We start from the raw sequence: 24,505 nt of genomic DNA, 5'->3' as shown, positions 1-24,505 counted from the left end.
TTCAAGCCTAATCAAACCAAATTATTTAAAGGTTTACTGAAAGCACAGAATAAATTTGAAGATGCATTGATTCTTAAAATTTCACTGTTAAAATAAATAGATTGGCTTATTACCAGTTATATTAATGAAATATTCAAAGTGATGTTTGTTCTGATTCCTTATCTATTGTTTACTGACTAAACAAGATCTGGTCTTTGATGGATAATCCATATGGTCACTTTTAGCTTTTAAGCTTTATATCTTTACTTCTTAGAGTGTGTAAGTAGCCTTGCATTTAATCTCTTTTTGAAATCAGACTCAACCTGAAAATGATTGCAAATATAGCTATCTGGGCAGAAGAATTCAAATAAGAACAAAAAGCAAAAGCATTCAGACTATTAAGATGTATGTAGGTGTTTTCATCAAATAAAGGAGGATAAAAAGTGCAGCAAATTCTTTTGCAGCATTATCATATTGCACATGGGAAACTCAAATATGGCTGCCAAGTGTCATTTTAGAGTAACGGAGATTTCAGTCCCCTCTTTCATAGTGTAACATGCTTTGATATCATTTAAAATCAGCCTATTGCCTACAAAAGTCATCCCTTATCCACAAATAATTCATTATGTATATAAACCACATTGAATGTAAAACAAAATGCTTTCAAGAAACATCAGGCATTAAATTTATTATTAGTTAGTTTGTTTCAGTTTTCTTTGTTTCCTGTTTATTTTTTAGGATCAGATATTTCTAGGATTAGACTAGAGTTTATATGACATTTTTCTGGTCATTATTTGCTGGGTTACCAGTTTGGTAAGTGGTTGTTTTTTTCAACAGAATGTTTTCCTTCACTAGCCCACCAGTACATTTAAGTGATAAAAATTTGGAAGAAATCTGTAGTGGGTATAATCACAGCGTAATCAAGGTAAGGTGTTGTACATACATAAATACAGTCACTCTGTTTGTATTTGTGGCCAATGACTTTTACATTTTAATCACAATTAAAATGTCAACCACTATTCCCAATTCTCTTGAAAGGCAAGGAAGTCTTATTCCCATTGTTGCAGAAACAAGAAGATGAACACAGAGAAAATAACATGAGATGGTAATTTGAGTTCTTTCCATCCTCAGAATTTTCATCAACCCCATGTTTTTAATGTTTTAGTATAAAAAAATAATTTAGTCATAAAAAACAATAAAATATTACCACTTTTGAAATAAAATCTTAGTATCCAAAAACTTCAAACAGGAAGAAGACAGTTCATATTCCTACACCCCTATTCAACAGATTCATGAGCCACAAACCATGCACCCAGGGAAGGTACAACAGCTGTTCTTTCAAGGAAAATGAACCACAACTTAGTGCTTTAAGCTATGCTAGACTTAAAACTCTGTAACACTACCAAAAAAATAATAAAAGGTTGGAAATATCAGTATGAAATTAGAGAAGAAAAAAGTGTACAGACCCCAAGAACTTTGCAAAAGAAGATGTAGTTTTTAATCAAACCAGGAAATCAATGTAAATATTATGGCGGAGCATGATGAAATGCCTCAAGATTAATGTTAGAATTTGGCTTATGGTTGGGCCAAAGATGCATAAAGATGTAGAATTAATTTCCTGAAATACCCTTTTGAGATGTCTGAGCATTAGGTTATTTATTGATAAAAGAAAGTTTGATACACCAGAAATATTATTAGAAGACTTAATTGGGATTCATCTATCTTTGCACATTAAAAAGTTGCCTAGCTTGACTAAAAGACTTATCAAGGTTCTACTTATTACCAGTTGAGAAAAAGAGTCAACTCCAAGGGAAAGTATATGGATATGGATATGGATATGGTTTGTCATTGGCTTTAGGATGGAAACAATTCCTGTGTGGAATGTCACTTTCTCTCTTCGCTGATTACAGAGGCATCCTTATTGGACAGTACTTGCTGAAATAGAATCCCATAAAATGATTTTGCTGGGATTTTTTAGAAGAATACCCATGTTTGAAATGGGATTAATGTTTGGTCCTGAGCATATCCTTCCCTTCCCTTCCCTTCCCTTCCCTTCCCTTCCCTCTTCACAAGGATTTTGTGTTTGTTTTTCTTTCTCTTGTTTTTTTTGGGTTTTTAGTTAAATATTGAAAAAGATGAAAACATTTTTCTATGCCTTTTTCCCTTCTTGGAAGGCATTTCAAAATTTCTCGTGTTGAATGTAATTTGAATCAAAAGCAGAAAAAATCAGAACTTTCTCCTGAGACAGCCTTGACATTCACATTTACTATGGGTATTTTATTTGTAACACTCAGGAAAATTTAAAAAAAATAAAAGAGGCTTTTTACATCTCTTTGTTGATGGCACAAAATATAATCTATCTACTGGGAACACACATCAGTTCATTTAATTTATTGCATCATTATGTGACAATTATCTACAGTATGGTTGAAAATCATGGAAATATTTTCATCCTTGAGGAAAGGAATAAACAATTAGAAGATTGACTTTATTGCGGTCGCTATTGACTTTTATTATTATTTGCTTGGGTGAACTACATGGACTATAAGTACCCAGACCACCAGCTGAGAAAATGATGTATTAAGAGATAAATCCTGCTGCAAAAATCTAGCAGTCAACAACATAGGAAAGAAAGGTTTGCTGTTGTGATCTACTTAGTTTGTCATAGGTGTACTTAACAGAGTGTAAGAAGCAGCCTAGTCCACATTTTTAAAGCTTTTGTTTCATTTTATTATTTGGGAGTTAAGCAAATATTAGAAAGGCAGCATTTTGATCCATTTTTTAAAATAAATTTTCAATTTATATTATTTCTGGTGCTTCTTTTTTCCTCCCCCTTTATAACTCTTAAAATCTAATAAAAGCACATAGAAGGAAAAAGGAATTTTACTTTTGAAGGACTTCAACCCGTGATGGAACCCATGCTGGAACAGTTTGTGAAGAGCTGGAGCCCGTGGGGTGGACTCACACTGGGGAAATTCATGGAAGGCTGTCTCCTGTGGGAGGGACCCCACTCTGGAGCAGGGCATGAGAGTGAGGGACCCTCCCCCTGAGTGGGAAGGAGTGCCAGAGGCAATGTGTGGCAGAGACCTGACCACAGCCTCTGTTCCCCACAAGGTACAGGAGAGGAGGAAGAGAAAACTGGGAGTTAAACTGAGCTGGGGAAGAATAAGGGGGAAGGTGTTTTAAGATTTATTTTATGTTTCTCATTGTCCAGTGTTGGTTTGATTGGTAATAAATTAAATTAATTTCCCAAAGTCTGTTTTGCCTGGGACAGTAATTGATGGATGATGTCTCCCTTCACTTATCTCAATCCAGGTGCTTTTCAATATATTTTCTCTTCCCTCTCTGGCTGAGGAGGGGAGTGACAGAATGGCTTTGGTGGTTAACCCACACAAAAATGCTTGAGCTAATCAAAATATTTCAGGCTCCATTAAATCCACCAATATTTTACACAGGACCAGACACTTCTGTGTTTGAAGGTAATTCAGAATGCATATGGTCTTTAAATACTAGACCTCCTACAAAACATGGATCATTTCTGAAATACCTTATAAACAAAAAAATATATCAGCTCCCCAGGTAAGGAGTGTTAAAATTCAAGCATAGAATTTTAATCTTCCCAAAGACATGCTTTAGAAATATACTCATTTTTTGCTCCATTAAAATAATATTTTAACAAATACACACCTAAAAGTAGTAGATGGTACATTTCATTATAATAGATTGGTTTTTACAGTAGTTTTTACAGTCAGATTTTGGTAAAAGTCAACAAAGTTAAAAAACTATTGGAAAATATGTATATTTCTACCAAGAGAAAGGCAAGCAAAATCAATTTTTTAGTAGACCATGCATAAATACAGCTTAGTAAGTAAGCAAGCCATTTGCATTTTAGTCAGCCTGTATATACACATTTACCTGACTCAGTGTTTCTGGAAAAAGTCAAAAGCTTCTTAACCAGGCATTTTTTCCTGATGAAGAACTATTCTCTATCAAGTAACTATGTGGCTAGAGAATTGTAACACAAGTGAATGTTGGCCTACGTTTCCAGCTTAATCCCTGTCCTGGATAGATGCCAGATTCTTAATAGCTCTCCTGTTTTCTCCTTGGTTTGTCTTGGTTCATGCAGGGAAATTGCTGCTCCTCGTCTCTCAGATACTGTGGGATGGTGTCTTCTGTAAACAGAGAGATCATTTCCCTAGCCTGCACCAAAATCACACACTTCTAAAACAATGGAGATAGTCCATTCATAAAGGAAGAAGATGATATAGACACACCTCACTGAGCTGCAAAACATTATTTATTTCAGAGTTTAGCACAGTTTTTCCATTCAAAGTCCTTTAATGTTAGGGCAGAGGCAATGTTAATTCTGTATTTATGCAAAGATTAATCTTAGCATTCACAGAAAGAAAAAAAAACCACAAAAAGTAGTAAAACCCAAGAAACTCTTCTCACCATCCCCTACATCCCCTCAAAAAATCCAAAATATGCAAAGCCACTAAAATATGGTGGCCACTTGTGGTACTTAGGACTGGCTCAGTAGACAGTATTATTACACACATGAAATGCCACTGGGGAAGTATTTGCACACTGCTAGCCATGTAAGAGGGCTCAAAGAAAAGACACTTTTTGCATGATTTCTCAATGTTGCCCTATCTCAGATGTCTTATCTCAAGTCATTAATAGCATTTTTCCAGGGTGCTTTGGCATGTCCTACTGGCTATGTTTGCAATGTGCCTTGCATTCTTCCCTAGCCAAGTATGTTATCTTTTCTTCCATTTTTGTTTTTCTGAGTTTGGACCTTTATGCTCTAGTCCTGGAGCCATAATAGTTATGTTTTTTCTTTCTTCCAGTATCTCCATGAGCCACCTTCCTTTCCATTAAATTTATTTTGAGGACTCTTGCCTGAAGTTTTACAGAGGATTTCACTCCAAACTGATGAAAAAAACCTTATTCTAATCAATATTATTGAACTTTTCCTGTGCTCATTGCAAGGATCAATGAGGTAAAAATAATGGAGACTTCTTTTAAGTTTTACAGAGTCATATAAATGTTATTGAGAAGAGATCATGGAAGTTATGGAGTTGACACTCTGGCTCAAAAAACAATTAACTGCGCAAGAAAAAAAAAAAAAGTTTAATGTATGCCATTGAGTATCCAAAGATATTATACAGAAAATAAGCTTAAAATGAAAGTTCGGAACATCTCCAAAAATGAAGACTTTGATGTGTCAAAATACTGTGCTTTATCTGTAATACTTATTTTAAAAGCAAAAGCTTGTTTTAGGTTTTCTGAAAGCAAAAGAGATCCTGAGAATGCAACATTTATTAGTTGGGTGTTATTAAAGGAAAATCTCAATTGTTCAATTTAAAAATGCTAATTGTAGTATAGCATTACAATTTAAAATATAGAATTTCTATTAAAAGATAAATGTTTTGAAAGTAAAGTTCAAAACAAATATTTTTGAAAGAAATGGGTTTCTATGGTATAAATTTATATAATCAGTTTAGCTAGAAATAGGAGAAATATCCTTGATTAATTCTTTCTATTTTGTTTTGTCTAACAGATTTTCACTGTCATTAATTCCTAAGCAGACAGAACTCATAGATAATGACAATCTGTCTCAAAACTGGAAGCTCCACATTTAGTGAAAGTTATCTTAGTGAATGGATTGCTCCTTTTTAATATTTCAGTAGGATTCTATGTAGATAGCTAGAAAAGTTAGAATATTTGTCCCATTTCCTCCCAGAAAAATATAACCAGGGGTGTTTTATTAAAATATGTTATAGTTGCATCAGGTAAGTGCTTCCTGCAAATTACTTAAGAAGTTAGCTACAATGTTACCAGTAGCAGATGTTAGTTACTAAATCAATGAGTTAATTCCTGCTAACTGCTATAAATTTGAAATCCAGCCCTTAGTTAGAAATACACTACCATAGTTCCCTGCTATAGAGGAACCCAAACTTAAAAGACTCAAATCTTAAATATGGTAAGACTGACATTGGTTCAGTTGGCCAAATATTTAACTAGACCATGCTTTCACTGAAAGTATGCTTTTGGTGAATTTTTGCATTTCTCTTCTTATGCTGTATGTAGAAATCGAGAACGACTTACTTTTTCTGGTAATAGAACTATAAATTTGTTTTTCTTTCTACCAAGTACTAAGAACACACTGAATATTGCAGACAATTGCAGTAAAATATAAAGTATATTCAAGCTAGGCTACAAGAGAAAAATGGCAACACTGTGTAACTAAAAATGTTAATCCTTTATATGGTATTTCTCAAGCAGAGGACAATCCAAGGTTCTTCGTGGAAAACTACAATGTGCTATTTATAAGATAGGAATTTTTAAAAATTACCAGAAGCTAAATATGAAACAATATATTTTCTTTTATTGAAAATGAATTACAAAAACTTTTTCTAATTTTTAATTTTATACATGAACATTTGCACAATTCCATGCTCTTTTAATTTTTTTTATTTTATCCTTGGACTGAAAAATCTTCTGCAGAGTTTTCCTATTGCTACAGCTACAGATGTTCATGTTGTCTAATGTGTGTATAGAGGGAAGGCCAAAAACTGTCTGGTAGTGCTTATAGGAATTTCTAAATTACCATCTATATCCTGCAATATCCTGCATGGAAATGTAATACCCAATTAAAACAGATGCACATTCTGCTTATGGGAGATTGGTATACCTCTGCCTCTAGCCCTGCAAGAGCTCAAAGTGAATTTTGATTCATTGTTCTGTTAAGGCATTTAGAAAGAGATTGTCTGCTTCCAGAAAGGTGGGATCCAAATATCTGCATTACCATGTTTTGTGCAAAGCAGCTCAGGACTCTTCTGAAATGGACTCACCCAAATGCTCACCACATACTGTTTCTTTAGCTACCTTTGCTGGAAAATGTTTTGCATGAAGAAATGCATCATGGCATTTAATTGTCTATATTCTTTCACTAAAAAGATATTTTCAAAGAAGGGACCAGAAAAATAATCATAACTAGAATTTTTCGGGAATTCCTGCAAATTGAATGGTGACATCACTAGGAATAAAATGTGACCTAGTACGCACTGAATTGAGGTATAACTTCCATTTGATTTGGTTTGGAATGTGTGTGTGTGGCTCACCCAAAGTTAAGAAAACTAACTGCTGATGTTCACAATAAAACATGGAAGAAGGGTTAATAAGCAACTTCCCTCCCTTGTGCTGTGTAGGTGCAAGAGGTGGGGTTGATAACACAAAGTCCAGGAATAGACTGTCTCTCACCTTCATATTGTTTGTTTCTCTAACTGCAGTCCCTTGTTTTGTATTTGCTTTGCCTTCAATGTTCTGCAGTTCATGAGAACATAAAGTATATTGACCATCTCATAGACTATTATTTTGTTGTGAGCTGCTTTTCTTTCTCATGAAAGGCTGTTAAAAGCTTAGATGATCTTTACTATCCTATGTATCTTTAAGAAGTGCAGTGAAGAATTCAAATTCTGAACATAGTTGAGGCAAGATTTGTTATGGTAAATAGTTCATTTTATGAGATCATCTTTTGTAGCTGAAGAAAACCTGGCCACTTTTTGGTTCATAAAACCTCCCACTGTACTGCTGGTCTGAAAGAGTATCAGTAAATCTCATAAAAAGTTTGGGCTTGGCTCCCTGCAAATATCAACACTTAATTATGTAGCTGATCATGGCTCCTCCACTATACTTTGAACACCAATCAAAAGGTTGAAAATTGAAACCTTTGTGCTAGGCTTTTAAGGTGAAAAGAAAAAAAAAAAAAAAAAGCAAGTTTCACAGGGCAGGTAGGATGAAGGTGGGCACAGTTAATCCTTTGAGCATCCATGGAAGGCTAGGTGCAGTACAGGCATCACTGGATTGAATCTCATGGTAGAGGCTCAGACTGTGCTGCTTTCCATAGAAATTCAGATCATCAAAAGGTGCAAAATCTGCTGCAAATTGTGTGGTGGAGAATGTAGTACCCTCCCCCAAAATGGGAACAAGGAGGAACTTTTCCAGCTGTCCTTTCCCTCCTTCTTATAGCACACAGCCCACACATTCATTTCTAATTTTCAGTCACAGCTCCTGAAGGCAGTATAAATTTACAGCTATTGAATAGCATTTAAAGATAGTCAATAGTTTACTCAGAAAACATTTAACTGCTTTTCTCCCACGGTGAGGAAACAGTGACCTTTCCATTTTCAACTCAAATGATGCGCAAAGGAGTGACTGCACAAGTGGGAGCACTGTCAAAAACCTAAAGTTAATTCAGAGCTCAGTGTCTGAATTATTCAGTACCACTGGCTGAGCCTAATCCTGACGTGTTAAGAGTGGAAATTTCTAAAATTCAACGAATAGTGGATTCTGGACAGGGGCAGAAGAATGGGTAAGAACGCATTTATTTTGCATGTAATTGGAATTTGACAACAAAAAATGCATTTTTAGTATAATTGCAAAGTTTTCAGAAGGAAAGAAAGCTCTTTGATCCTTGTCTTCTTCTTTATGAAGGACCGGAAGGATTGGACCCTTCGGTCCCAACTGCACCTTTGCTTTGAAAGGATCCCAGCACCTTGTCCATGAACATTGAAATGTTATAAAAGTATTCATAGTGGAAAAGTGGGATGTCTTACTGCCTCGATCTCATTGTCAAATGATTTTGTTTACATGCTAATTCCCTCCTCAAGGATATGCCTCAGTGGCATGTCTTTTGGCTAATTAAGATTTGAAAATTCAACTTTCCAATCTGCACCTTAAATCCATAAATGAAAGTCAGGGTGAGAATTTATGCTCATTGAATATCCCTGTATCCTACAACGTGCCCAATGCATTAACCTTCAAAGAATTGTACAGTAGTGGTTCAGAGTACTTTAAACACTTATGAGTGATCTCTTCTAACTTCATTAATGACTCTAGTAATTGCACAGTTAATCATGTCACAGTAAAAGCTGAAAAAATAGATAACAATCCACAGCTCCTCTTTTCATAATTTCAGTACTCTTTTTAGTTTCACTGTAAAGACACAGTAGGATTTAAAAATAAAATCAATTATATGCAAGTCTGCAAGTTTATTTTAGCCTTTGTAGAGGAAGACAATTGCTTTTATGAAAAGACCTAGATATTTATGTTTCAACATTCCAGTCTATAATGCTGAGATTTATGCCTATTCAGAATCTCTTTCATGGGTTTATTTCCAGCATATTCCATCAAATATCAGAACAAAAGCCACCATCATCTTGGGAGAACTATAATTCAAATGAAGAAACAGCATTGAATTAAGTTTAGCATAAATGGGGTGGGCAAGGAACCCCAGTCCTGGTACAAAAGGAGCACAGAGCAGATGAAGGTCTCTTTCTTCTCAAACTGCTCTCTCCATTTTTAACTAGCAGAACACAGTAGGCATGAAGAGAAGCATTTGTACCTTATCTTAAAACAGGTGGTGTACAAGCAACAGGGGACATTTGCCACACTTTCCAGACCTGATCTGCAATTGAGAAGACTCATGGAACAGAGAGAGGGAGGGAAAGTACCATCTGTAAACTCATGTAAAGCCCTTGCCACCTATGACGTAAAACACTGAGCACACCTTATGTCTTTCCTCATGCCTACGTGAGGAAAACACAGAGTCTATAAGTTTTGTTTGTGTTACCAGGCTGCCCAAAGAGTAGCTGCATTGCTACCATGGTCCTCTCTTTTCTCAAAGAAAAAAATCACTGTTAGCCTTAAAATGCTCCTTTTCAAACCACAGAAAAGTATTTTCAGCAAATATAAAAAACTCATAAATAACTGTGCTTTTGCTGCTCAGGGTTTATCCTGAGTATGGATTTCTCTAGAGTATGACCTCTGAGTGTCCATGCTAAAAATTTCTGTAGCTGGTGGTCATTGAACTGGAGCCCATGTAAAATATGAGAAAGCATCTTTCTTTAGTAGCAATTCAAGCTCCAGGTTCTAGGGGGAAAATAACACCTTGGTAAGATAACAGAATCATAGAACCACATATTATCTCAAATTAAAAGGAACCATAAGAATCTTTAAGTCCAGCTTCCAGCTCCTCAAATGACCAAAAACTAAGCCATATGAATAAAACCATCATTCAGATAACCCTTAAACTTTGATAAGTTTGGTGTTACTCCTCTGGAAACCTGTTCTAGTGACTGACCATCTCAGCCAAGAACCTTTTCTTAAAATTTAGCCTGAACTCCTCCCAACCCTGCTTCATCCCTATTGTGGGTAACGAGAGAGAGATCAGCATCCTTCTGCTGCCCTCCTTGAGGAGGTTATAGGGTGTGATAAGGTCGTCCCTCAGGTTTCTCCTCTCAAAGAGAATAAGCCAAGTGACCTCAGTCACTCCTCGCAAGTTTTGCGCTCAGGGCCTTTCACCGTCTTGGTCACCCTTCTCCAGACAAACTGGGATTTGATGTCTTCTTGTACTGAGGTGTCCAAAACTGTACAAAATTTTCAAGGTGAGGCTGCACCATGCAGAGCAGAATGGGACAATCCCCTCCCTTGACCAGCTGGCGATGCTGTGCCTGGTACACCCCAGGACAGGGTTGGTCCTTTTGTCAGCCAGACCACTGCCAACTCATGTTCAACTTGCCATCAGCCTAAACTGACAGATCTCTTTCTTTGGAGCTGCTCTCCAGCCTCTCGTCCCCCAGCCTGTATGTATAAACAGGATTACCCCATCCCAGGTGCAGAATCCAGCACCTGCCCCTGTTAAAATTTCTTATTTCCCTGTTTTGAATTTTATTATTACTTTCACTTTTTGGGGTATTAATATTACTTAAAAATCAGGCCAGTTACAAGGAAGAAGTTCTTCATCTTAGCAAAACCTGCATTTGCTTTTGAAGGCAAAGCAAATGCTTCCTTCATGGCAGGAAACATAAATTCAGTTCAATATGAGCTGGAACTACTCGTTTAACTAACTCTCTAGAAATTTGTTGTTTGGATAAATGTGCCTTATCTGAATCTACTTCCTCAGAAATTAGATATCACAGTACAACTGTCCCTTAAGAGACAAGAAAAGGAACACTAAATGAAGTGAATGATAGTGGGTTTACAAGGTGATCTGATTACTTTTGGAAGTCCTGATGATACTTATCTGAAAATACTTCTGAAAATCCTATAAGCTCCATCAGTGTTTGTGGTGCATTTTATACATATCTAAGTACTTTGAATTTCTGATTTTCAATAGATCCACTGCAATAGATCCACTGATGATAACTGAAATCAGAATGAAGGGGTTCTGATTTATAGTTTGTCCCATGAAATCACTTGGTGCTGTTATCTTCCAGGTATGATTTATGTATTTCCACCTGCTGCAGGTGAAAAATAGCTTTCCTATTGTCTCACAGACTTTGGAATTATTCACTCAGAAGGAAAAAGGGACCTCTCACATTCTTTATTCACCCATCTCATTTTGGGTGCTTTCTGTAGGGAGCATGTGAAAACTACTGAGCAAAAGATCAGATGTAACAACCAGTTATTTTTACCCATTCTTTTAGCTTAGAAAAGAGTTTGCTTCTCTCAGAAGTTTGAGATGTGCCTTTTAGTATCTTACAATGCCTAAACACATGCATACATATGAATAGTATTAATATATTATTAATATATAAGTAATATTAGAAAAATTGAAAAAGTAACTTATAAAATTTTGACAAGGAGTTTATACACAAGAACCATCTCTAGTTTTTAATTTATCAGACTGTATATTTGAGACATAACTGGAAGTAATTTTTACTTGATTGTGCTGGTATATAAAAACATCACATGTAAAATAAAGAGTAAAAGCAAGGAAATTCAACTCTATGCTTTCAATATTCTTTTAAAAATCTAAACAAGCAGTTCAAAAATCATAAAATCAGAACACCTGAGAGAAACTACTTTTATTTTAGTGTTAAATAGTTGCTTTATAATAAGTTTATCCATTTTCATGAAGCAGTCTGATGGTCTCTTTTTATTGTCTTTCCAATGCAACTGTGGGTGTGAATTCTGATGGAAACGTTTGAGCTTGGAGAAAAGGCATGTCAAAATAGATAAAAAGATATTTTCAGAGACAATTTAGAAGTGAATACTTGACTTTTGCTCTATTTGATTCAAAACAAAGTAAGCCTTTGTAAGCCAAAGTAAGCCAAAGTCTTCAGATTTTATTGGCATTATCAGATCATCTAAAATATGTTTATACTAATTACCTACTTGGAGTAGGTATGTTTTGTATTATGCTTCATAAAATGAAACACATTTCTTAACATTCAGAGAGGCCACAGAAGTAAAATATCTGGAACTACAAATTCATGTTTCTGTGCCTCCCCTTTCCAGTTAGCCAGCAATGGAAAGAGAGCAGCCCCTAGCCCTTGTTACCAGCTCTATCCACAGTGATGGGCAACCTGTGAGAAGACCTTGTGCAAGCTCTTTGTTTTCCAGTTGCTGAAGGGGGGAAGATTCCATTCCTAAAGTTCTCTGAGGCATGTGGAAGAAGGTTCTGTTGCCACTAGTGCTTCTACTCTTCAAGATGTTCCATTGAGTATGAGTGAAGAGCATTTAGATGAAGAAAGAGGCGAAACTACACTGCCATTTGAACACATGACTTCTTCCTTTAATATTTATATTTTCTTTTATAAGAAAATTATTCTGTATTGGTGTATTACATAAACAGTGTGCTGAATTGTGAAGTATTGCCAAGAATACAAAGCCAGGGTTCATTAAAATTGTTTTGCTTCAGCTGAAAATACTCTTAATTCAATAGACAGGGTACCAAACATGAATAATTTTGATAGAATGTATTGTGCTGGGAAAGGAGACTACACCAAGCAAGGAATATTGATGTGAGTAAAATTAAATTGTCATTCTTCCTGACACAAATGTTATTTCTCTTGAGAACAAACCTCTATCTACTTAATAGTTACTACCTCTACCAGATAATCATGTTATTGTCTGATTGCAATAGTCAGAGATACAAGACAACGTTCTCCTTTGTTTCACAAGCTAAGTGAAAATTCTACTAGGGCATCTAAACTGGACTCACTTTATTTTAATCCCTAAAATTAATCTGACTGTCTGCAGGTCAATTCTTACGTTTCATGTAGATCCTGTTTCCTTAAGTTGTAGCAATTCTTTCTTTTTTTCAGTTGCTTCTTTCTTAATATCATTTGTATTAGCATGATAGATTTCAAGAGGAGTCTTGAAGGCCAAATCCCACCTCTCATCAGTATTGTTTTTAGTAGAAATTTCCTTGTAATTCTCATTTCACTGTTTCTAAATTCTACACTATGCATGGGATTTGTTTCTTTGTTCTCAGACTTTTTAGTTGCTCTGCCTCTCATTTTTCTCTTCTGCATGTACCACTTTATTTTTCTATTCTCCTTTATCTTTCTCAAATGCTTTTTACTCCAGTGCACTGAGACTGCTTTCAAAAGTGAAGCAGAGGGTGAGGAGTGACTCTTTTATCTCAAAGGTGGAGTCCCATACCACCTATAGCTTCAGGGACCGGTAATGCTGTCCTGAAACAATCCAAAATGCTGCTTTCATTTCCCACAGACACCCACAGTCCCTCAAGGGAATGAAAGGCATCCTAGATATGCATCTTCAGCTGTCAGGAAAGGCCATGGGAATAGTACATCTATGGACACTAAAGAGCCCTTCTGATCATGAAGAGTGTGTTATGGCAGATTATACTGACCCTAGAACACATTGTGTTGCTGAGAGGAGACTCAGAAGCCCCATCAAAGGAAAGGATCAAAGAGGACAAGGAGACATATTTTAGGTAAGGTCTGATCATCAGGGGAAACTTACTTGTGAACAAAATTTGGGGATTATGTTGTCAAGCCTGTTTTCGTTAAATACCATAGAAAATATTTAGCTGGCTTCCTCTGGGGCAACTGGGAGAATGTAAAGTATTTTTAAAAATTCCATCTTTGTTGAGAGAAAATTATACGCTTAGCAAATTATTATTTTCATTGTCTGTCATTGATGATTCCCCAGAGGCACTGCAGTCTTAAGTGGCAACTTGTTGGAATGAGCAGTGCTGCACTGACTATGAAAAGCATCAAAACCCATTTGAACCATTATCTGGCTATTACAAGTACATTTATAAAACAGAACATCATTTGAATATTGACTCACTATTTAAATATTAACTTTGTTCTTAAACTCACTTTTTTTTCCCAAAAGACAGTGCAAATTAAAAGTAGCGAAAGAAGTAACCAGAGTAAATTGTATTAAGGCAGCAGTTACCAGTTGGTGCCATAAGCAATTACAGATGAAACAAAGTCTCAGAGAGGCATGGAAATATTTAAGTGAAGGTTTCCTCAAAGGATCCAAAAATGAAAGAGTGAATTCTACAGTTACTCATCAAATAAGGATGTAACATGCTGAATTTGTCAGATGCCTTTTTTAATCAACACAAACAACTCAAACTTCTCAGAGGCATGCTGGTCTCACTGTCCTCTAACTTTCTCAGAAAAATATGGGCAAAAAGCATTTCTGAGCAGCAGAAGCCTTTATAATTTCAGATAAATACAGCACGTAGTTGAACACAGGTTTTTGCCTTATCACCTCCAATACTTTGTTCCTGAGACACAAACTCTCTGCTCACATAATGCAAATATATTTTTCCACATAAACCAGCATAGCAGTACTAAACGTGGTTGCAGTTCATTGCTTATTATAACACTGACACTGATCAATCTTTTTGCAAAGTAACTAGAGAAGTGTATTTGTGAGAGGGAAAATCATTGTTGGCAAACCAGGTAGGTAACCAATATGTCAATCCTGAAAAATTTGGTAAGGGAGAGAGAGGAACATACACTTAAGTCAATCTTTGTGATATAGAATAATCCATTTGCTTCCTGCCATCAGAAGGCTTTCCTCTTGCTTTTCCTGTCACATTAAATATTGAAATATTCTGCTGAGCAGTAGAAATATTGGAAGTCCTCTGTCTGGGTCTGCTTGGAGAAATATTATTGATATAGGATGTGCAAAACATTTTCCTTGTGTAATTTATGGGTTTGATTTTCTCACACGCTATCTTCCACACAGAGGGGCAGAGGTCAAACTGTATTGTCAGCTGCCTCTTAAGCTGCAGCCTCAGGTTTAAAGAGGCATAAAACTGTTTTGAAAAGGTCATTCTGACCAAAGAATCAATTCAATTTACTGAGATTACAGAAACTTCAAGACACAGAACTTTGACAGAAAATGTATGCAAGGATATGAAAGTCTGGCAATCAGTAATTATTTTGCCCTTGTGTCAACTTTTATCCCTTCCTTTAAGGAAAATCTGGAAAACATAGTCAGTCAGCAAAGAAATATCTCTTCTTGAGATTTTCAGAAGAAAACACTGACTGTTTTTCAGTGTAAATTTAAGTTGAAAAACAGTAAAGTGGTAATTTTTATAGCATATTTTGAAATATTCTGGATTTTTTTTGTGCTTCAGATGAGGCAAACTTGTTCTACCATTTTCACAGCAAAAATCTAGCAGACTTAGGTCTAACCAAGGCCTTTGTTACAGGCAAAGTTTTCTCATGCCAGAAACTATGTCCCACAGTTGAACATAATGCAGGATTTCTGGTCACATACTAAGAGCACGTACTTATAATATTTCATGTAACACTCTTATTGCTCACATTTCCCATGCCATTGCTCTGATGAATTTGATTGCACATCTTGATTTTCACAGAGTCTTGATAAACTGATGGAAAGGTTTGTACACGAGATTTTTCCTTCATTTAGCTTCAGGCTGCGCAATAATATGCCACAAAAAATCAGATGCAATTTCAGGAGCAAGAGAATAGGATCCCTCTTCACTACTTTTCTTTTTTAAAAACAAGAAGTCAAGTAAATGTAGAGAAAGGAAGGCAGTAGGTTTTGTTGGTTTCCCATGTCTTTCTTCCAAAATAATTTTTTTAGGATACAAACACCATATTTAAATGAAAAATTATCATACATCTAAACTTTGACTGAATTAAGACCAAAGATGTTGTACCCTATGAAACACAAGTATGAAATTTTGAATAGGGAATAAAATACCTTAACTGTTCCTAACTGATGTCTGTATGATTGAGAAAAAGGAACTTGATTCAAGCCCTCAAACACTACCTTAAAATGTTTATTCAGCATTTTCATAAGTGCCATTTTGTGCAAAGCCAATAAAAATATTTAAATATTTATTAATAAATGCAAGTATCACATGTTTTAAACTCATCTCTGAAAACACATTGATATCCAAAACAGAAGAAATTAAATCAAAGTTTTAAAACCCATAAATATAGAAATTTGTTGACTTTTGGGGTTACTACAAATATTTTTAAGATAAATGAAACTATAAAAATAGCACAAGTTTTTCAGTTTACTGAATTATGGTAAAAAGTCAAACCAGAACTTTAGCAATGTATTCAGACAAGTAGAAAATTGTGAAGATTTTTGGAAGCCCTTTTTTTACTTAGCACCTCTATCACACAGATATTTCATGGGTTTTTTCTTAAAAACTTGTGGGTTTAATTGTACCTAACACCGCATAATTGTCTATTAAATTAAAGAACATGCAGTGTTTCTTAAATTGCAGATTGCATTGTTGCCGTGTGCATATAATAAATCCATATGACCAAATGATCAGGGTGATAATGAAATCCTCATCCAGAGAGGATGCTACTTTTCTCAGCAGCAGCTATGCTTATTAGCAGTTCCTTTTGCCAATAAAGGAACTGCCAAACTGGATGTCCTTGACCTTTAAAGGGTAAGAGTAGGGACATTTTGATAAAAAGCATCCCTTTTCAAATGAAGTAGGATACTTCAAATAATGAGCACATAAAATCAACAGTAACTTTTGCAACTTGGGTAGTAACTTTTCAGAGATATTAGCAAGACTCTGTTCCATATTTAGGTCACCTCCCATACGTCTGAAAAGTTCAATAGCAGTATTTAACTAATTTTAAAAATCTATATAGGAAAAAAAAAAGTGTCAGAATGATGAAGCCAATCAATTTTTAAAATCCTTTTGCTCCTTCTCAGTGTGTTCAGACATGGGTGATTAGTTTATATGAATTTTCCCTGAATACAGAGCTGATAGCAAATGTTCTGCTTGCCCAGTGTGATTGCTGATATGAAAAGATTTACTCTTATCTCCTCAAGATGACCATGGTTCTCTCTTGAAATATTGCTTCTGCCTTGAGAAAAGGCAGTCTTGAGGAAAGCACTGTCTCCTCCCCGAAAGCTGTGTGCCAGCCCTCTTTTCCTTTTATGGCTGTATTGCCATGTGTTTGCACCTGAGACTATTCAGATATTTTAACCTGATGTGAGAGATTACATTGGGAATTTCACTGGAAAACATCACACAGCCTCTGAGAGAGTATGAAGTGTTCTGCCTGGACTGTTTTGCATTGATTTTCTAATTCATTTAAGCTTAGGAGACTTCATTTTCTCTACTTGTCTGGAACTATACTCTGCATCACACACAGCATTTCCAGGACAAAAACTTTAATTTCTTAATACTAAGAAAGGGCTATTTTATTTTCTCTAGCAATGCCAATGCTGATAGCCATGTTCAAGAAGCATTCAGATTTTCCTTTATTATCTCTCTGTGTACCAGAAAATGCATTAGCAAAAAGCACCTTTGACTGTGCTATGCCATCAACCTTTTGAAGCACATTGAAAGTACATTAAAATCAACAGGGAGTCCTATTTAATAGGCAGTTGTACTGCCTTGGGATGTTTGCTAAGAGCCATACTGTTTTCTAGAATGAGATAAGAAGGAGAAAAGAAATTGGCACATAATTAAAAAATATAGTTAATTCCGTACAGTTTGTTCAAACTATAGCACTCCTTAAAGCAGTGGATAGAGATTTTTTTTTAGGCAGGCACAGAGGAATAATCAGGAAAATAGGGGGACCTGCAATGACTCTGCTCACAACACATGAGCAGCTTCTAGAAATGCTGTTTTGTTTTTAATCAGGAAGCGAAGGGCTGGCAGCTGGCTGCCCTGGGCTATAATTCATCAGAGCACTTCAGCATGTAAGCAAATGGAACTTCAGCTGGTCCTCAAGGTGCTGACTCAGAAAAACCTTCCCCTTCCCCTCCGTGAAGCTCTGCCTCCCCCCAGGAGATGGATGGTTCCTGCAGTGCCTGCACTCCCCGTACCCTCCAGTCCATTGTCCCCCAGGAAATGACTGAAAGGTAGGCTCTTCTTTCACAGACTCCTAATGGAAGCAGACAGAAAGGCAGGACACAGGGAGACTGAAGCTTCTTTCCAAGTTCACAGAAAGCAACATTGAATAGTAAAATCGTCAAGATGCCAGGCAGCAGCACAAAGGCTGCACCACTTTCTCTCCCTCACTTTGTTTGACCTGAACAGGGTTGGTTATTCCTTAAGTCTCCAGCCAAGCAGAGGGAATGGAAGTATTTGCTGAAAAACCTTGTGTTGACCAGAATATTCAGTGTTATAGAGAAGCATGATGAGATTACATTTCCTTATGTGCAACTGAAGATAAGAGAAAACTTCTCAGTGCCTTCTGCAATGTGAACAAATACTGGGTATTTTGTACACAGAGGAAGATTTTGGTAGGACTTTCCTGCACTAGAAGACAGACAAAAGAAAAAGAAAAGAGAAACAGTTTTATTTATTGCTCTGGAATTAATACATAATCTGAACTCTGTCTAGGGAACCTTGTGTGGAGCGAAAAAGAAAGCCCAAAAGAAATCTTTAGGTAGAAGTACCATATAGGATTTATAAAATATATGAAAACTAAAAGTTTTTAACATGGCTAGAGATACTGTGCATCAGTTCAAAAGTGCTTTGGAACCTAGGTTTAGGATTTCCAGAGCTGAGACCTCCCCTGAGTTTAGGGACTTTATCCAAAAAGAGATGTGTCCCTGCTATTGCACAACTAGATGCCAGAAGTCAGTACAGCTCACAAGGCTGAGTTAGGCACTTTGTTCCCTGTGTACTAAATGGGAATGGTAAATGGAATTTTACTGTGGAGCACACCCCTGGAAATGGCTAAGATGAACAAGGGCATGAAAAGACAGTGTTAGGAATGAAACTGCCCATTGGGTGAAGAAATTTCTGAAAATTTGTTTTATCTTTCATTCTGATTGTCTATATTACTATGCCAACAGATTATTAGAATGCAAAGTGGAATGAAGTATTACCCACTAGAGATGTGTTTGTAATATAACCCGCAATGCACATGACAAACTTGAGGAATTAATAAGCTCAGAGAAACTGAAGCATATTTTATACCAGTTTTCACATAATGCAGCTTCCTTTTAATTCTGAAGTGATTGGTAATATTGTAATGAACAGCAAAAACCCAGATTTGTTGTGATGTTCAGATTAAAGCTATAAGTCTGTTATTTACCCACTAAAAGTGGGAAAAGCATAGCAAAAAACAAGATGGAATTATACTTCTCAGAATTCTTAACTGTCAAAATTAATTTTTTATAATATTCGAAGATTAAAATTGTCAATCAATAGCATATTTGGAGCAGTTAAAATAGTAATGATATAATGCATTATAAATTACTTGTAAGAAATGAAAGTTCATTTGTCCTTATAAAATGAATTGCAAATAGCACATCTTGGACTAAAAGCCAAAATTTTAATCTCTATCCCACAGTTTATTTATAGGAATAATTAATGCCAGATCTAATAGGTACTTACCTAAATGTCATTCTTTCTATGACTTCCATTGCAAAATGAAAGTTTCTTTGGTCCCACAGTATGGTATCTCTGCATAGTATTTCAAGCCTCCAAAATGTATTAATATTGATTCTTTGTATATTAACTGTACTTTAGAGAAAAATTGCAGTTTTAGAAATAACTGGAGAATAAGTAAATTTACTAGACTCTGAAGGTAGATTTCTTCCTCCTATGAACCTAACAAATCATCCTTTATAGTCCTATGTTCCTGTCCTGCCAGTAGAAGGAATATGAACAAAGTAGAACCTTGGTCAATGCTGTCCCCTCTGGGTTTTATCTGTTGGTAACTACATTAGGGATTTATTGACTGTGAAAATTGCCTGCCTCTATGAGGAGCCAGTGAGAAAAGCAGAGCAAACAACACAAACAGAGAAAAATCTCTGAGAAGAGTAGGCCCTCAGTAAGGCTAGCTTTGTAACCTTCCCTGAAAAAACAATAACAACAACAAAAAAGTATTTATTCAGTATACTTAGGGAGGGGTTTTGGGTGATCATTTTTCAGTCCATAACTCATGAACTATATTATCTGGTAGGACTGGTAGTTGGTTAGACTGTAGCATTATAACTTCATGATCAGGCATTTAAATTACAGGGTTTTGTTTTGTTCCATGACTGGATGATTGAAGTTTTACGATCAGGACCAGAAAGCCATTAAATCGACTCTTAATAGGGAGAGAGTGTTGTAGCTTGTAAAGAAGAAAAGACACAAGCAGACAACTGGATGTTGTTATAATTACTAGGGAAAATATATTATTTTAAAACAGGATGTTGTTATAATTACTAGGGAAAATATATTATTTAAAAACAATCTGGGTAAAATCAGATTCAATTTTGTCTACAGTTACAGACAGGTAAAGGATTGCTGTTGACAGGCAGTATTCATGTAGCCTGTAAAGCTCTGTACTACAAGATTTTATGTGGGTTGCTTTAGAACTACACATGTTGCATTACAATGGGTAAAAAAAATATACTAATCCTACCAAAGAAGGCAGATGTTCTTCTTCAATGAACTGCATTAATGTGGTTAATAATCTCTTGGATCTAGAAGAACACTTTTCTGGGGACGTATTCCCCATTTAATAAGGGCTTTTTAAATACCTTGAAGACATTTTCTGTTTTTCCATATGCAAGGGGTCTACACCATCCACTCCATTAATGATCATACACACAGTTTGTTACAGTGCAAAGAGCAAAGCTCAGTCCCAGTTAGGAAGGAGCTGCTTTCTCATCTAGTTTATTGTCTGTATACCAGTCACCCCAGAAGGCCTCTCACTGATTAAATTACATGTCCTGGACAGAATTATATTCTTCTCCTGAAATGCCTTTCACCTGGGAGATCTTTGGCCACTCAGGTGTGCTCCTTAATTTTTGCCTGGCATGCCAGAGTCTTACTGGTTATCTGTATATCTGTGGGTATCAAATGATAGATTATCTCTCTCCTAGACTTGTGCTGAGAGCTTTTGACTTGGCACTAGTGTCTTCTGTGGGGACACATTTGGAAAAAATACTGTTTAAAAGAAATACAAATTTGCCTGAAAAAATTTTTTTTCCAGGAATCAGATTGTTCATCACAAAAATCTCCACAGTTACAAGGGTGCAAACATGGGTAAGTCAAGTTTGGTATAAATTTTCCTGGTGTAGATTTTTTTAATGTTTCGTTCAATATTTATCACAAACCAGAATGATAAAAATGCATGTTCAACTATTAACAGTCCTCAAAAATGAAAAATAACATTTCTGTTCAGCCATCCTTTGAGTCGCCTGAGATGTTATCACTGTGTACCTATTCCAGAAAGTCTAAAGCACCCCTTGCAAATCATTATTATATTCCTATTTTGAAACTAATATTAGGCAGAGAAAAAGAAAACAACAAAGTCTGAAGTCATGCAGACCTGTAAAGCTTCTCAAAACAACACTTTTGATTACTTTATTAGAACAGAACAGAAGAGTGGTGATTAGAGAAATTCTATACCAACATTATTCATTGAGTTATTGATTGTTTCAGAAAATCAGAATAAAAAAAACATTGAAGTATTAGCTAACTAACCCCAGATCAATTTTATCTTTACTGAGAAGCCTTGTAAGCAAAGTTATATAGGAAGGTTTTAAATAGGAACAATCTATGGAAACAGAAATATAGAGGGTCAGGATTTGGTAGGAAGAAGTTATCATTTCCCTAAGAAAGAAGAAGAGTTTGGAGATACTACAATTATAACAATTACAAGTGATAACATTAAAACCAATAAAATGTTTATTAAAACTCAAAAGTGAAAATCAAGGGGAATTAATATGACTTGGAATTTATTAAATACAGTACAGATAAAAGTGTAGCTAAATACAGGCAAAAATCCATGTCAGGAGAAGTAACGATAATTTTTTTGAATTTCATTAGGAATGAAGAATGGTAAAATTATTCATAAACAATGTAAAAAGCCTACATGTCCAATAAATGTTTCTGCTCTTTATTTGAAAAATAACAGTCTCGTGTGATTTGTTTTCAGAGGAAGACTATACACATTTCAATTTTATAGTATCCATGAGAAATGTGATTCATGCCTATCCAGAGATAGAGATCTTAAATAACAGCCAGTTTTGATAAATTGAATCCAATCTGTCTGAGATAATCTTTGCTCTTTTAATATATCATGGAAATTCAAACAGAAGGAGAATAATTCCCTTGAATTTGAAAAGAGCGAGGGCCTGAGGAACTGTTGGCTGACTCAACTGAAATTAAAGGGAGAAGCTTGGAGCTTGGGAGAAGCAGTAGCTGCCAACAAAATCAAAACATATGAGTGCAGCATAATTCCTCCAACAGATTTTTTGAAACGTAAGTCCTATTTCCATTATTTGAGGTTAGAAAATCCGTTAATAACAGCCTAATAAAGTTTAATAAGTTTGGTATGATCACAAGAGCATTAGCAGTCTAGAGTACTAATGAAATTCATGTTAAATAGGTAATGAAGAGTTCCGTTCAGAGGTATCTGCCTTGAAATAGGGGTCCTGGGGTGATTAATACCAGACTGACATTGAGCATTTTCATCAGTGAGCATTTCAGCAATAAACATTGCCCAAAATGTGAGTGTAAATGCCACAAGGACTTGTGGAAGACCAGTGTGAGATCCATCACACAGAAGGATCTGTATTACATGGCACAATAGAATAGTGGGAGGAGAGGAGAGGAGAGGAGAGGAGAGGAATGCAAAAATCTCCAAGAGTAGCAAGTACCTGTAAGAGAGGGGATGGTGCACTCCTAAGGAATTATTTATAAATTATCCAGGAATCCAAGGGAGAAAGAAAGCAGCCCAGTTACTGCCAGAAGGGTTGAATAGAGCTCCTGGATGAAGAGGCGAGGGAGTAAGAGTAGAAGGAGTGAGACAATGCTATTTTTGCAGACTGGCACAGAGCAATTTTAAGCTCTCCCTGTACAATTCTGATGTGCCCATGTAACAAATTACTTTGTGGGGAAAACATTGGGAAGAAATTTTGGAATATAAATAAGGTAAAGAAAAAAGCTGAACTTAAAATTCAGACATAAGGTAGCAGATAACCTAAACAATTACTGAATGCAGAGCACCAAATTGTTGTTTGCATTATTTGATTTATAGAACTTGACAAAAATTCCCTGTGAAATTCAGCAAGGTAGTTCTTGGCTTTTCAAACACATTTTCTATAACACACAACAGTCTGTGTGAATTCCCCAGACTAAGAATGGAGAAAAGCTAACATTTTCTGTTATTTATTTTTAACTGCCACATTATTAAACAGAACTGAAACAGCTATAGGACTGATGTCAGGAATGCAGAACTCAGCACTTGTTGAAATCAACACAAACATCCCAAATTCTTACCTGTCTCCAGCTATTGTGGTGCAGAGTTAATGTCAGTGAAGTCCAGGTCCATAAGTGAAGATTCTAGATGATTGTATAGTGCATATAATGCTAGTCATAATAATGAACTATAACCTCTGGAGTATTTCTTTGGAAAATTAACTGTGGTTTGCCTGCTTTCAGTATTTCAAATTCCTGCTTAAATTCATCCAAGGGGAATGAGATTGGTATAAACTAAGTTTGTTCTTATTCTCATACCTAGTAAAAATATCTACAGTAAATAAACACACAACATCACATAATAATAATAAGTGTAGTTGGACATTTTCTGTTTTAATAAGAGTCATAGGACAAGAAAAAAGGCCCAGGGACAACTACTTCTCCAATTTTTTATTTTTTTATTATTTTTACTTTATTTTTTTTGTATCAAACATATGTGGTATCTTCCCTCAGGAGTGCATCCCTTCAACAGAGACAGTGATCTAGTCATTGTATTCCAGAAACCCAAGTCTAAAAAACGTTCACTGTAGAAACTGCTTTCCATAATGCCTTTTTTTTTTTTTTTAAAGCCTTTCTTTAAGACTTATGGATGATTTTATTTCTGAGTGAAGGGGGGAAAATAAAGGGAATAAGAGTTTTATATCTCATTAGTGAACAGACTATTTCCTTAATTAGCCTTTTCTTAAATTCTATGGCACATCTGTAGTTTATATGCACTCATTTTTATCGACATGTTTATCTGGGTGCATTTAACTAGGTGGCCCAAACAGTGATTGTGTAATGAGCTGTGTAATTGGTTTAGGATATGTACTTAATAGCAGGCAGGTGGTTGAGGTAACCTATTATTACCACAGGATTAGATTTCAGTAGTGTGCTCCTGGTCCTATTTTTTTCCCAAGAGAACAATGGCTTGAGTAGCTGCTTGAGTAGCTGTTCTCACAGACGCTTCTCATGTATTTGGAGGAACTGGGTTCAGTTAATAAGGTATGCCCGATGACATTTGGTGTAAATAATGAACCAAAG

This window comes from Onychostruthus taczanowskii, unplaced genomic scaffold (assembly GCF_017590055.1).
Source record: "Onychostruthus taczanowskii isolate IOZ18803 unplaced genomic scaffold, ASM1759005v1 scaffold16, whole genome shotgun sequence".
Taxonomy (NCBI): domain Eukaryota; kingdom Metazoa; phylum Chordata; class Aves; order Passeriformes; family Passeridae; genus Onychostruthus; species Onychostruthus taczanowskii.
The sequence above is the reverse complement of the archived record's forward strand: the minus strand, read 5'-3'. Positions refer to the sequence as shown.